The sequence below is a fragment of the Camarhynchus parvulus genome, chromosome 8 (genome assembly GCF_901933205.1).
Source record: "Camarhynchus parvulus chromosome 8, STF_HiC, whole genome shotgun sequence".
NCBI lineage: Eukaryota > Metazoa > Chordata > Aves > Passeriformes > Thraupidae > Camarhynchus > Camarhynchus parvulus.
The window spans coordinates 30,304,239-30,314,725 of NC_044578.1; positions in this window are offsets into that span (position 1 = coordinate 30,304,239).

Here is a 10,487-nt window from a genome sequence, read left to right on the forward strand (position 1 = left end):
AGGGTCAGGGCTCTTATGCCAAGCTGATCACTTGTACTGCCCTGTGCCAGCTGGCACTGCAGCTCTGCCAGGCTTAGGGTTTGAATGCAGTGAGGTCTGGAGAGCCTAGAAGAGGTAGCTTTGCATAATCTAGCATACTTGAGGAAAATAAATGTCTTCTGATACATGGGTTTTCTGGTTCTGTTGGGATTTTTTTCTTAAAGCTTGGAAAAAAGGGGAAAATTTCTTGGATGGGCAGAGGTTGATGACAAGAGCTAGGTCCTTTTATCTCAAGTGTGCCTGTAGGATGAAGTTAGACACTTAACAGGAAAAGTGGGGATGGGATGGGATGGGCCAAGTGCTTTTTGCCTATGGAGCATGTGTGACCAGTCTTTATCCATGACATTGCTGTCAATAAAGCTATGCATTTCTTTCTGGTTTGTCTTGAAAGCTCTCTGTAGCTCTCCCTTGAGGATTTGCAGCTCAGGCTTAGAGAAGACACGTTTTTCTGTCCTCCTGTGAGCTCAGCCTGCTGTGTGGTTAGCTTCCCCTTGGTTGCTGTGGTGGCACTTGGTGCACTGAGGTGTGTGCTCCATCCTGGGAGATGCACGTGGGGGATTCAGGAGTAGAGAGGGATCAGCTGCTGCCCATGGTCGTCCTTGGTGTGGGTGCAAAGTGGCCTCTGGAGACCTCAAGCTCAGCTTCCTGTTCAGAGTGACACAGAGAAGGAACAAGGGTGCTAAAGCACAAGCTGAGCCCTGGAGAGTGGAATGGCCTGGAAAGGTGGGATACACTTGTCATTTCCCACAGGTTTTGTGCTGCCTGGATCTGGAGACGCACAGCCAGCCCAGGTGTCTGCAGAGGAATCTCTTCAGTGGGAGGAGGTGCTCCACTGTTCTGCAGCCTTGTCACAGGTCCCTGCTTCTCTACAGGGGTTCCTGCTTGCTTTTGTGACCCCAGGCATCATTGTCCACGCCTTTCTGTAGAAAAAGACTTGGCTGTGCTCAACCTCACTTCCTGCCCCTCTCCTCCATGTGGTGAGAAGCTGGATGTCTGCAGCCAAAGGATGGGACTGTTTTGTGGGGTGGGAACCATAACCACCTCCCACACTTTTCATTTGTCCTGAAAGCACAGGTAGGACCTGGATCCCTGAAACAGGGACTTCCCAAAGGGTGCCTCAGGTGTTGGCTGCCCACCCCAGCGGGCTGTGAGAGGAACTGGCCATTGCTGGGCATGGGCCAGTCTGCAGGGGAGCACGGCTCCTCCTGCTCTGCTCCTGGCTAGCAGATGCCTGTGCGTGGACATTAATCCCTTTCAGCTGGACCCAACTGCTCTGTGCAATGAAAACAGGTCCTGCCTGCAGCACAGGGCCCTGGGATGCAGCGTGGTGAGAAATTCCAGCTGGGATGGGGAAAAGCTGGCAGTGGCAGCCATGAATCACTGCTAACACAGGATCTTGCTCTTTGTGATCCTTGGATATGGAGCTTTCCAGAGAACCTCCAGGGCAGGTCTTCAGTGTGAAAACTCGTTGTGGTTGCTCTGTGAAACCCTGCACAATCAGCTGTGTGATCTGGTATCTCACAGCTGTGCCTCATCCTGAGCCACTGGTTTTTCACCTTTATGAGCAAACACATTGCCTTGCTCCAAGCACAGCCTGAGTTCTCCACTGCTTTTCAGCTCAACTGGCTGTCAGCTATGTAGGGCATGGATAACAGGAGGGTGGGTGGGAACTGAGCCCTGGCCAAGGAAGGAGAAAGCTTGAGATTGGTGTCAGAGCTGAAATCCCATGGCTGGGTGACCTTTGCCTCTCCAGGAAGGGAAGGGAGTGGGATGGAAGAGAACAACAAGGACTGGCATGTTCCTGTATACAGGTGGATGTAATACAGCCAGGTTGTTTGGAAAGATCCAGGCTTAGTGGATGGCAACCTTGATGTTGAAAGTCTTGGGAGCTGCCCAGAGTGGGGAGAGGAGACACATAGCTCTGAAGGGCTGGGTGAGAAACAGGGAGCAGAAGCCCCTCTGAGAGTGTTGCAGCAGCATGACTGTTGGGGAAGATGAAACAGGAAAGCCTTATAAATATGATTGCCTGGCAAAAGATTTTAAGAATATAGAAACTATAAGCGAGATTGAAATGAAAGCAAGCTTTGAGGTGCCACAGTTACTGAACAACTGGAAAACAATGGTGTGGCTGGCTGAAGGTGATCCCCTTTTGATGGAACAACACCCTCTGCCTGCAGGCAGGCCCAAGGGTCTGAGCAGACCATGCAGCTTGGCAGAAGGGCCCAAAGAGGAGTTTTTAGGGTTTAAAATGTAACACAGTATGGAAATGTAATGATTCTTATAGGCTGCATGTAAATGCTATAGGATTTGTGTATTGTACTAGATTGGTAAGTGAAAATTAGAATATTCAACACAGAAGAAGACATTGTATTGTAACGGGAACCTCACTGTCTTGTCTCTTACCTCTTGTCTCTTACCTCTTGCCTTTTACTCTCTTACCCCTTTTACTCTCTTATGCTTTTACGCTCTCACCCTCTCATCCTCTCTCCCCCTCTCTTCTCTCAGCCTGCTCTGAGCTGTGGCTGGCAGCTCCCAGCAGGGCCCTGCACCCAGGCCCTTTGCAATAAACCCCAAGTTCCTGACCTGGCTGCAGAGATCTCTGGTGTCCGTCTGTCCCGACCGTGCTACCCCCATCAATCCTACAATGACCTCTCTGTCTGGCAGGGAAGAGACAAGAGGGACCTGGGTCTGGGTGGGTTTTGCTGAGAATGGGCAAATTGTAGAGCCAAGACTGCCTCTAGAGCCAGGGAAGATTGTCAGCACTGCTTTGAAAGATGGAGCTGTGCTCAGAGGAGAAATCAAAAAGGGAACTGGTGGATGAGTTTAGGAATAACTCGTGAGAAGAATCAGAATGAATGGTAAATTCCTTGTTAAGCTCATCAGTCGATGCTCCTGTGTACAAGGAGAGTTTGGAGAGGCTGTGATGCTGTAATTGACATTTTTGGCACCAGTGCTCAGCGAGAGGGGCCGGGAAAGGCTGCCCTGCCAGAAGGCCTCTGCAGATGCAAGGTTTGTATCAAACCAAAGTGCTAGCAGGGGAGATGACAGGGCAGGCAGATGACATTGACCGTGAGGCAGAGCAGCTGAGGTGCTCGCTGTGCATTCATTTCTCCCCTCAAGCTGCCTCCAGCACAGCAAACAGGAGTGAGGCCGGGTACCCAGCCCGGGCTCAGGCTGGGCAAGGCAGCACAGATGCTGAATGTGTGTGTAGGACCCTCTTTGGTTAAGGAGAAGCTGCTAAAGACAAAGATGGTGTACCATGGAGGCACAGCTCCAGACTTGGCCTTCTCTGTGTTTCTGTCTGTCTCGGCAGAAGCTTTAGGCAGCTCAGCTGGGCTTAGTGGGAGTTGTGTCCTTTGGAAGCTCCATGAGTCACCGTGGCTGGCACCCCCCTGGCAGCACATGGCAGGTGCAGCAATATTTCACATCTTTGTCATCTGAGCAGAAGGTGCCTCATTCTTGGTGAGCCAGCAAAGGCCAGACTGGCTGTGATGGTTTGGATAAGCCACTTCCAAGCAGCGGTGTGTGAAGGCTGCAGGGATGCTGCTCTGTCCTGGCTGGCCTGTAGAGCCCTGGGACGTGGGAGCATGGCCTCCAGGTGCCAGGGGTTTATTGATGGCCACAAACATCCCTCAGAGCAGAGCAGATGCTCACTCCACCTCCCCACACTCTGCCTGGCAGCAGCTGCCGCAGCTCGGGGCTCAGGAGGGCTGCATCTCATCCCTTGAATTCCTTGGATACCTTTCAGCAGGTCCTGGCTTCCTTGGCTTTGGGCAGCTCGTGGGTTGACTCAGGCTTTTCCTGCTGTGCCCAGCTCATGATGAGCATTCTTTTCTGGAGGGGAATGTGTTGTCCCTTGGGCCTGGGCTCTGTGGATGGGAGCAGGCAGAAGGCTGTGGGAGGCACGACTCAGGTGCATGTGACAGCACAAGTGTCAGAGACCAGGAGGGATGGAGGCCAGCTGTGAGGATGGGCCCTGGGCTCACTGCCAGGCAGGGGCAGAGGGCAGGGTCAGTGAAGTTTGGGAGAGGAGCCCATTGCAGGCACGTTGCCTTGTGTTTGGGCTGGGAGCACCCGAACCAGGTCAGAGAAGCTGGAATGGCAGGAGCAGCTGGCAGCTTGGCCTGGCTCTGTACACAGGCAGTGGCTCACAGCTGCAGGTGTTTCTTACAGCCCGTGGTGACATGGCCTTTGGCAGTCCCTGGTCAAGGATGTCCCTCTGGGGCAGGAATAGACAAAGCATTGATAGCCTGCCTCTTGGTTCCCTGCAGGGCCACAAGGTGCTGGCCATCCTCCTGCTCTCCTTTCATGCCCTGAGCTGGGAGGGTTCTGTATCCAGGGGCTTTATGTGCTGGCCTTGGGCACCTGAGGGAAGAGGTCTGCCCTCTTACCCAGACTTCTGCTCCAGGGTGAGGGGTCTCCAGGAGGGACAGTGTGTGGGGTTAGTGTAGCACCCAAGTGCTCAGCCATGGGGACACCCTTGACTGAGCTCCCTGCCCTGCACAGGGTGGCTGCTCTGGCATATACCCTGTCCCACAGAGGGGCTTTGGGGGACCCCTCTGCCGTGTGCAGGGGGACCAGAAGTCCTGCTGGGACTGAAGCTTTGCCTTTCTGAACCCCAGGCATGGGGCCAGTGAATCAGCCAGCAGCAGGAGAGCCCAGCAGGCAGCTCTATGTGGGTGCAGCCACCTCAGCCTCATGGGCATGAGTGGCTTCCTCCCACCCACGTGGTGCTGGCCTTTGGCACTTCCATCGCCACCAAAGCCCTTCCCGTGCTCCCGGTGTCACAGGCACAGTGGCCATGAGGAGGGACAGTGGGAGGAGGGCACTCCTGCAGGAAATGCTGCTCCTCCACGGGCACAGATATTCTTTCTCTGTGCAGTTTGGGAGCTGGGTCCGGCTTCTGCTCTCATCTCTTTTCCCAAACCCAAGGACAGCACTGCTGGGGTGCAGAGCAGCAGAGTTGGCAAGGATATAGGGGAGAAGGGGGAGCATAAAGCCCAGCTGGTGGGGGTAGAAGCTGGTGGTATGAAGGCGTTCTCTCCAACACCTCTTGGGCCCCTAGAAGCCCAGAGGATCTTCAGGGAGATGTGGGCACCGACCATGGCAGAGTGATCTGCTGTTGGTATGCCAGGACAAACAGAGCATGTTGGAAGAGGTTCCACAGAACCATAGAGTTGGAAGGGATCCTCAAGGATCATCAAAGCACAACTCCTGGCCCTGCACAGAACACCCCAGGAATCACACCATGTGCCTGAGAGCACTGTCCAAACACTCTGGCAGGCATGACCACTTCCCTGGAGAGCCTGTCCAATCCCCAACCACTCTCTGGGTGAAGAACCTTCTCCTAATATCCAACCCAAGCCTTGCTGGACACAGCTTCTTGCTGTTCCCTCAGGTTCTATTGCTGGTCACCAGAGAGAAGAGATTGGTGCTTCCCCTTGTGAGGAAGCTGCAGACTGCTGTGAGGTCTCCCCTCAGTCTCCTCTTCTCCAGGCTGATCAAGCAGAGTGACCTCCCTGCTCCTCGCACGGCTTCACCCCCAGGCCCTTCCCCATCCTCCTCTGGACACGAACAGGACCCGCAGGTGATGCTGGGCAGGGTTGGTGACGCTGGCACTGGTGCCATCCCCGGATGTGCTGCCCAGGGCACCTCGGTGGCAGGTGTTGCTGGTATGTGGTGACTGCTGGAGAAACCTGTCCCAGCACATCCCACTCGATCAATCACCTTCCCTGAATGCTGCTGCTCAGGCTGATGCTCCCTGCCTGAGCAGCTGAGCTCATTCATTCCCCAGGGACCTGTCAGTAGTGTCAGCTGTGGGACAGGCTGCTGCCAGAGAGAGGTCATGTTTTTATCAGGCCTTGCTAATTCCTATTTTCTCTCCGCCTTTTCCCCCTGCCCGTGCATTCCTCAGCGAGGTGTTCATCAGGGATTTGATTGCTGCAGGACAAAGGGCAGCTTTCCCAATGTTTATCAGAGCACTGCTCTGTGAGCCGTGGCTCCAACCATGGTGGCCTGGGCACCTCAGAAGTGCTGCTTGGAGCAGGACAGGCTGTCCTGGACCTGGCCCGGGCTCACTTTGCCAGCAGTGCTGAGTGTTGACCTCCAGCAGCCTCTGCAGGGGCTGGCTGGGGTGTGCAGGCTCTGCCCGGGTCCCCCTGCACAGTCCCCTGAGCTCTCAGGTCCATGGTTCAGCTCAGGAGAGAGCAGAGCAGGGTAATAACAAGGGGGACATCCCAAGGTGGGTACCAGCCCAGCTGGGAGCCATGTGGGTCAGCCAGGCTGCTTTCCCTGGAGCCAAAAGAACTGAAGCCAACCAGTCCTTGGAGCCTCACTTTTGTCCAAGTTGGAGGTTTCCCCAGAAACTTCTGATGGGGTTTTCTATCTGAGAGACTGAAACAGAAGGTTTTGCTTCCTTGCTTTGTCCCTGAGCACTTCTTTGGCTACCACAAGCCCCTGCTTTCCCGTGAGGGCCCTTCTTGTCCCCTGCCCTGTCTTGGCAGGGCTGCTCTGAAGCCAGCAGGGAGACAGAGCAATGTGGAGGGGTTCCAGGGGAAGGTGTGGGGCAGGGCAGGGTGCTCCAGTCAGGGCTGTGGAGAGATTGCTGTCCTTCAGCAGCAGCACGGTAAATCAGGCCTTGTTGGCAACTCAGGGGCCGCTTGTTGTGACTGTGTCAGGTGCCAGTGCCAGCTGGTGCATTGTGCAGACGGTGCTGGCGCAGCCGCCGTGCCAAGGGCAGCGAGGGCACACACGTGCAGTGCCTGGGCATGGCACCTGCCAGCCGTGAATGCTCCGCAGCCCCTGCCTGTCACAGCCTCCTGCTGAGGGGTGGGATGTGCAGACAGAGAGGGGCAGGAGGACATGCTGATCCTTCCCAAAGCGATGGAGCAGCTTGGCAGTGTGTGGGAGTGCCGGGAGTGCGCTGTGAGCAGGGCACTGGTGTTGGCTGAGTGGCCTCAAAAGCCAGGGACTGTCTTGCACAGCCCCACGCAGCAGAGAGGGCACGTGCCTGATGGAACGGGATGTGCGTGCTCAAGGAGATTTGTATTTTGAAACACAGCAGGGCAGAACCTTGCCTTGATCACAGGGGCAGGGGTTAATTACAGTGTGGAGATGGGTACAATCAGCTGGCACCTCAGGGAGGCTGGATGGAACAGCTGCATCCCTGAAGGTGCTGGGTATGAGTTAGGGTCAGAGGTATGGACACGCCCTTAGTTTTACCCACTGGATTTCTTTGTCATCTTCTGTGCTGTTCAAAGCAGGACTAAGAGCCAGAGCTGTTTTCCTGGCTGTGCCATGCATGGGGTTTCCATGGTAGCCTGTAGGTACCAGTGCTGGCACGGGACAGAATCCCTTGATGTGTAGGAAAGCCCAGGTGAACCCCAGAAGTCTTTGACACCAATGGGAGAATGTCAGGCCCCAGCATCTGCCACTGTTTGGTGAACAGGAACAGGAAGCCAGGAATTTCAGCAGAATATTATTATAAGGCAGAACTTGTATGAAGTCCCACTTTGCTCACACTGCAGTAATCTGCCCTGAGCATGGTAAGCAGTGCCTGTGCAGCTCAGCTTAGTGCAAGTTCTCCTAAACCCAGCCTTAAGCTACTCTCATAAGCTCTTATGGATGGAACAGAGCTGCCCAGGAAGCCTGGGGCTGTTCCTAGCCAGCTACCCCACCTGACACAGTGCAACTCACCTGGCCTGCTCCTGGTTTCAAAAACCGTGCTTGGAAAGTTCTGTTACAACTGGTTTTAGGACATAAGTTTAAATACATTTTTTGTTCTGGCTTGGACAGGCCTGCTCTCCTGCGCAGGTGCTCTGACAGAGGAATGCTGAAGGGGCAGGCTTGGGGCACTTGTGGCTCCCGCTCCCGTGGACAGCCCCGGAATGGTTTCCGGAGCACGTGCCTGCTCACCCAGGTATCATTTGACTCACAGACATAAACAAAAATCTCACTGCTGAGGTCAGCAGGGAAACCTCTCAAATTGCTGCGCAGCTCCGGGTCTCGTCACGAGTTTTCCTGCCAGGTTAATTCACTCCATGGGCTGGATTTCCTCCTTCAGCGGATGGATGTAGGAGGGAGCTTCCCTCAGCCTGGGCGCCTGGGCCAACCTGTGTGGTGGAGCTGCTGCAGAGGCACGGATTGCTGCGGCCCTGCCCACCCCGGCCACAAGCTGTGCCAGGCAGCGCTGAGCCCACCTCTCGCTCACACCCTCGCCCATCCCCGTGGCAGCTGCAGAGGCGTTGCCTTCAGGAGCCCTGGCTGCTGCTGGCAGCAGGCATGGCACTGTGGAGCCCAGGAACGTGGGGACAGGTTCCACCAGCCTCTCACTGTCTGTGACCTCTGTAGGCACAGTGCCTTGCAGAATCCAGCGTGGGAATACAAACACCGCCTGCCTCCTGAGGCTTTGGTCTCTCTCGGCAGGCTGTGCTGCTGACACACAAGGCCATGGCACCAAAAGCCACATAAGCTGAGGCCACAGATTCTGGGAAGAGCTCCAGCACATACCAGGAGCATGCAAGGATCAACCACAGCCTGTAGCTCACCTTGCTCAACTCTGGGCCAGATAAGAAGGAAGATGATGTGTCCCATTCTTGTGGTGCTACGGATCTTTCAGGTTTTGACCCTGAGTTTTCTGACATGTGTCCTTTTGGACTGGCAGGAGTGCCTGGCAAGCCGGAGGCTTGGTCTGCCCTGCAGAGACAGCCTGGGGAAAATGGGGTGACAGGGACCTCATGCAGCTCAACACAGAGAAAGGCAGAGTCCTGGTGGGGACAGGAACAGCCCCCACAGCAGTATGTGCCGGGCCACCCAGCTGGAAGGGAGCTTGGCAGAGAAAGCCACGAGGGTGCTGGCAGGGAACAGGCTGGGCAGGAGCCAGGAACACACCTTGGCAGGGAAGAAGGTGGATGGTGTCCTGGGTGCATTAGCTGAGGGCTGATAGCAGGCACAGGGAGGATCCTTCCCCTCAGCGCTGCATGGGCCACACCGGGAGTGCTGCACGCAGCGTGGGGCTGGCGGGCAGCAGGAGAAACCCCGGAGAGCTTCCAGCGGGGGTCACTGCCATGGAGAAGACACCGCAGCATCTCTCCTGCGAGGCACGGCTGGGCGCGCCGGGGCTTGTGCCGCCTGGAGGGGCTCGGCAGGCGCAGCAGGAAGCGCTTTGATCGCCAGGAGCTGTGAGCAGCCGCAGCCCCGAGCGCCCGCGTGTCCGGGCCGGGCGGTGCCGCGCGGGGGAGCTGCGCCCCCGCCAGCGGGACGGGCGGGACGGACCGGCCGAGCTCGGGCACCCCGGGGCCCCAGCTCGGGCATCTCGGGGCTCCGGCTCCAGCTCCGGCATCCCGGGGCCCCAGCTCCGGCATTCCGGGGCTCCAGCTCTGGGCATCCCGGGGCTCCAGCTCGGGCATCTCGGGGCTCCAGCTCGGGCATTCCGGGGCCCCAGCTCGGGCATCTCGGGGCTCCAGCTCGGGCATTCCGGGGCCCCAGCTCGGGCACCCCAGCTCGGGCATCCCGGGGCTCCAGCTCGGGCATTCCGGGGCTCCAGCTCGGGCATCCCGGGGCTCCACCTCGGGCATCCCGGGGCTCCAGCTCGGGCACCCCAGCTCCGGCATCCCGGGGCTCCGGCTCGGGCATTCCGGGGCTCCACCTCGGGCATCCCGGGGCTCCGGCTCGGGCATCTCGGGGCTCCAGCTCCGGCACCTCGGGGCTCCAGCTCTGGGCATCCCGGGGCTCCACCTCGGGCATCCCGGGGCTCCAGCGCCGGCATCCCGGGGCTCCGGCTCCGGGCACCCCGCGGGGTCCCACCCTGGGCACCCGCCCGCCCCCGGGAGCCGCCCCCGGGGCACCCGGCAGCCTCAGGTGTCCCCAAAGGGCAGGATGTGCCGCCCGTGCGTCCGGCCGATCTCAGCACGCTCTGGCATCACAAGGAACGGCCCCTGCACCCCGGAGCCACGGCCACACCCCGGGCCTGGCCTGACCCACGGTGTCCCCCTGCTGCAGGGCCCCCTCGCAGGGGTCCAGACAAGCACAGAGGGGCGAGGCACCAAGGACATGCTTTCAGGGGGCAGGTTTGTTTTTGCACTCACAGCTCCAGGCACAGACATACTCGTTGCCTGTCCTGAGACTTAAATTCCCTTCTACCCGGACCTGGTGGTGTTTGTTCTTGTTGCACTTTGAAGAGCACTGTCTACCTGCATCCTTGGCAGCCCTGGCTTTGCTTGAGCCCAATAACAGAATGGAATCAGCTATGGGGATACTGAGGCCTCCTGCTCTCATCAAAGTTTGGGCCAGTTTCCATCCTCAAGACAGAAAAGCCAGAACCACACCTTCTTGCTCTGCTGTCCTCCGCAGTCTGTGGATTTGTCTTGTTTTTTTCTTGAAGGAGGAATATTCAGACTCTAGAGATAACTGCTCTGAACCCAAAGTGCCTGTCAGTTTCTCTCCTTGCC